We start from the raw sequence: 4,867 nt of genomic DNA, 5'->3' as shown, positions 1-4,867 counted from the left end.
ATTACAACTATTAAATAATTTGGGGTCTAAAGTCCATAAAGAACTCCCTGGCTGACTACAGAGGGATGCTGCTTTGAAGATGTAGCATATCCCATGGAAGAAACAAGGGAGCTTAACCTTGAGCAGCCTACAATGAATCAAATATTCTACTGGCTCTCAAAAATTCGCTATCGTGTGGCCATGGTCCAAATGTTTGTGTCGCCCCCTAAATTCATATGTTGAAACCCTAACTCCCAAAGATGAAGTGGGGCCTTTGGGAGGTGCTTAGGTCATGAGGGTGGAGCCCTCATGAATGGGATTAGTGCCCTTATAAAAGAGGCTCCAGAGAGATCCCTAGCCCCTTCCACCTTGAGAGGACACAACAAGAAGAATGCAGCCCAGAAGAGAACCCTCCCCTAACAACACTGGCACCATGATCGTGGACTTCTAGCCTCCAGAACTGTGAGATATAAATTTAAAACTTTGTTTATAAGCTACCCAGTCTCTGATATTTTGCTGCAGCAGCCTGAACAGCCTAAGATAAAAAATGTATGAGTGTATTTGCTGCTCCAGGGAGGTGGAAGGCAGCATGGTTCAGGTGCCTTTGGAGCCAAGTAAACCACCCACCTGTAATGTAAACAACTCTGCTGATTACTAACCACTAGGCTTTGCTGATGGAACGTAACACTTTAGGACATCGGTTCCCTCATCTGTAAAATGGGCACAATAATTGTTACCCTTTTGAAATTATTGTAAAGATTGGAAATAATGTAAATAAATTATGTGACACAGTAATTCTCTCAGTGGTAGCTACAATTATGATTATTTTAAGATACCTTTCACCAATTCTTAAAAGACTCTCCCTTAAATGTGAGACAGAAATTGAGTTTTTCCTCTTTCCCAGTGCTGGGTTTAGACATCACTTTCCTCCATACTCACAATTTCTCAAACTTTCAAATTCATAGAAAAAAAAATACAGAACAAATTTTTAAGTAGTGATGACTGTGCATGTGAGATACTTGTGCAACAACACATTCTCTGTGTGTGCTATACGTTACACTACATCGAGATGGAGGCAGGTAGAGGACATTTGTGGCAGGGTTTTTCTGCCTCATTTTGGTATGCAGCACACGTGAAAGAATAATAATGGTCATCAGGAACGACTACTGCATATATACTCTACATAAAAGAAAAATCCAATTGGTGTTACAGAGCTCCTGGTCTTAGAATCTCTGTCTGCTTCAGCTGATATATAGTGTAAATCTAAAACTTATTTAAAAACCTGTCTGGGTAAGACAGATTTTAATTAATCTTCTCTTAGTTTTTATACTATATGGTACCTGGAAGATGCGAGATCAATCACCGTCACATTGTAATGTCGAGTTGTGAGACAGAAAGATAAATGAGCTATCAAGCTTAGCATTTTGATAGCTAAGTTAATTTAACGAGCTCCAGAACACACTCTAGATTGGTAGATAAAGTTGTGAGGTGAGGCACTGAATGTGATAACTGTGAGTGCGGTATGTTATTAAGAAAACAAGAATTTGCTAGTTCCTCTCTGTCCTTTATGGAAATTTAAATCCAGGATCAAAAAGGTGTAGCTGGGTGATGAGGTCATATTGCTAGTTCTGTCAGACCAATTAAGACAGCTTTATTAATTCAGACTTTTAATTGAGCACTGTGACAAGGTCCTAGCTGAGCTGAAGTTTCCTTATGTAGTATGCATGAAGAAAAGCTTAGCCAAGCAAATTAAACTCAATTTATGCTTAAGGGCAGATCTTGAGTAGAATCTGTTTCCTTATGGGGCCTACCAGAATTTTGTAAAATCATAAACTGTACTTCAAATTCTGTTTTCTCAATTATAGGAACTTCGAACTGATTCTTGTCCTTGGAAGAAAGGATACCCCATGCCAGGGATATCCATTTATACAATGATGTTTCAAATAGCAAGAAGGATAAGAATAAAACTTCTAGCCTGGCTTCTCCAAACTACCAGTCGAAATTGTAACGAAACTTCAAACAAAAGAAAAATGCTTCAGAAGTATTCTGAGAAGTATTCAGATATGCTAATCACAGCTATTAAGGAATATCAACTTTGGAATGTCACATCTATCCAAATAAGCAACACTAAATGGAGCAATTTTGAAAGGTTCTCCCTTCCTTAAAAGATAATGAAATGAAATTGCTATAAGGCAAAACCTCAACCTCCACCAAGCTCCACACTTACCCAGCCCCAATCTAAGCTATGCCAGAGCCTTCTTTCAACTTCTTTTCATTCATTTGTTCATTCACTCTTTAATAAACATGTATTAAGTCCTTACTACATACAGTAATCCCTAAGTATCTGTGAGGGCTTGGTTCCAGGACAGCTGCTACCTACTCCCTACAGATACCAAAATCTGCAGATGCTCAAGTCCCTTATATAAATGGATGCATCCCTAGATATGGAGGGTCAACTGTATAGTTGCAATGTTAGTTATTAGCGAGTCACAATTCATGTCACCAAAAAGTCGCACAGAAATGTGCAGTTCGTTACAAAATGGTGTGTGTGATGCTTAGTTTTATGTGTCAACTTAACTGGGCCACAGGTGCTCAGATATCCAATTAAACATTCTGGGTGTGTTTATGAGAGTATTTCTGTGAGAGATTAACATTTGCATTGGTAGTCTGAGTAAAGCAGATTGCCCTCCCAATGTGGGAGGGGTGGGGTGGGCCTCATCCAATTGGAGACCTGAATAGAACAAAAAAGAGCAATAAGGGAGAATTCTCTCCCTCTCTGGCTGTCTCTGACTGAGGGTATCTGTCTTCTGTTTTCAGGCTCGGACTAGGACTGGAATTTATACCTTTGGCTCTCCTGGGTCTCGAGCTTGCCTCCTGCAGGTCTTAGGACTTCTGAGCTTCCATAACCACATAAGCCAGTTCCTTATAATAAAAATATATACCACACACATTTTCTCTGGAGAACCCAGACTAATACAGTATGTAGGTGAGAACTACAACAACTGAGCCCGTTAGCTATACGATTACAAGCAAGACCATCTTGTGATTCACTTAACACTCCCTTATTCGTCTACAACCTTCCCTCACTGACATCAACACTTGCCTTCAGAAATCGATTAATTCAAAGATTCACCCACTTCTGATATTCTACCCTAAGAACTTCCGACCCCAACTCATATGCAATCAGAAGCATCACTTCCGCTGCGAACATGGCGCTGCCAGTGGCGCGGAGCATGCGGGCCACGGTCTGCAGCCTGTGCGCCATCTCTGCGCCCAACGCGCCCTGCCCGCCACGGCCTCGGAGACTGCGGGAGGGCGCCGTCCAGGCGCTGCGCACCGGTCCCGTTCTGCTGTTGGGTCGTAAATTCACAGACAAACATGAATAGGTAACAACAGAAAACGGTGTTGCAACAGTGGGAATCAGCAATTTTGCACAGGAAGCTTTGGGAGATGTTGTTTACTGTAGTCTGCCTGAAGTTGGGACAAAAGTGAACAAACAAGAGGAACTTGGTGCTTTGGAAAGTGGGAAAGCTGCTAGTGAACTCTCTTCTCCTCTATCAGGAGAAGTAACTAAACTAATGAAGCTCTAGCAGAAAATCCAGGACTTGTCAACAAATCTTGTTATGAAGATGGTTGGCTGATCAAGATGACACTCAGTAACCCTTCAGAACAAGATGAACTAATGAGTGAAGAAGCATATGAGAAATACATAAAATCTATTGAGGAGTGAAAATGGAACCCCTAAATAAACTAGTTTGAAACAACTTAATCTAGTATAGTTGTCTTAAATTAGTGGTGGATAGATTTTTAAAAAGCAACTTTTAGCAAAAGAAACTACTTGCAATAATGTTGCCTGAAGAAAATACCCCTTAACTTCCTAATGATTTCACATAAACACTATGCATCTTTTTCACAACAGCCTGTGATTTTTAGGCTAGTCTCCAGTTATAATATTCAGAATTCCTGAAATTATCTGTGGTAAAACTAGTTATAAAAATTATGTAATTCAAGGATAACATTGTTATCTTAACCTTATATAATATTGTAACTTGCTTACAGCCATCCCTGGATTTGGGTCAAAATACTCAATGAACTTGCCACTGGAAATAAATGACAGTGGAGAAAAGTTTGTTAGTTGTATAGTGTCCAGTGAAGAACATTACTCTCTTAATTTTGCAATATACTGTGTTTGCTGGTGCTATTTTTATACAGTGAAGCAACAGCCTTGCAGGAAAATAAGAAACAGTTTAGTAATAAAATATTCAACTTCTTAAAAAAAAAAACACAACATCACTTCCCTAATGTGCTGCCATTTCAAAGTTGCCTGTGTGGTATTCTCCTTTATGGCAGTAAGTCACTAAACCTCACTTTTGCTTATATCATAATAGATTTCTTCAGTTAAAGAGAGAACTCTATATGTTTCAGGGTAGAGATGATTATTTTCACAAATGTATTAATGTTCAGAGCTCAAAGTCACTCTAGAAGCATTCTAATCTAACTCTCAAAATTTACTATCCTGTATAAAGGTAAGATGATCACTCAAAGTCATCCAGCCAGTTGGCTACTTTGCCACATGAGAACCCATATCTTGAGATTCCAACAAAAACAAGCTCCCTTGCTTTCATATCAAGTGTACTTAGAAAAATGCTAAAAAGATGTTCAGCTTTAAACCAATCTCTGATTAATTAAACAAATCTTTCTAGTTGTACTTTTACAAATAAAATGTTATTGTTTTCCAAAACTTCCACCAGGTGAAGTGTTAATTCACACACACACACACACACACACCACACACATTCTATTTTAGCAGGAAGTGGCAGGATAGAACCCCTGCATTTGACATATATGTGTGTGTATGTGTATGTGTGTCACTATGATCATAAATTTA

The 4,867-nt window shown here is 39.2% G+C and overlaps 1 pseudogene; it reads left to right on the top strand.

The window, feature by feature from the left end:
• The first annotated feature begins 3,188 nt into the window (after positions 1 to 3,188).
• LOC101278185 (glycine cleavage system H protein, mitochondrial-like) lies at positions 3,189 to 4,267 on the top strand (annotated as a pseudogene).
• Positions 4,268 to 4,867: the final 600 nt, after the last annotated feature.

This window comes from Orcinus orca, chromosome 5 (genome assembly GCF_937001465.1).
Source record: "Orcinus orca chromosome 5, mOrcOrc1.1, whole genome shotgun sequence".
In the NCBI taxonomy this organism is placed as follows: Eukaryota; Metazoa; Chordata; class Mammalia; order Artiodactyla; family Delphinidae; genus Orcinus; species Orcinus orca.
Note: the sequence above shows the minus strand (reverse complement) of the source record. Positions and strands in the feature narration are given on the sequence as shown.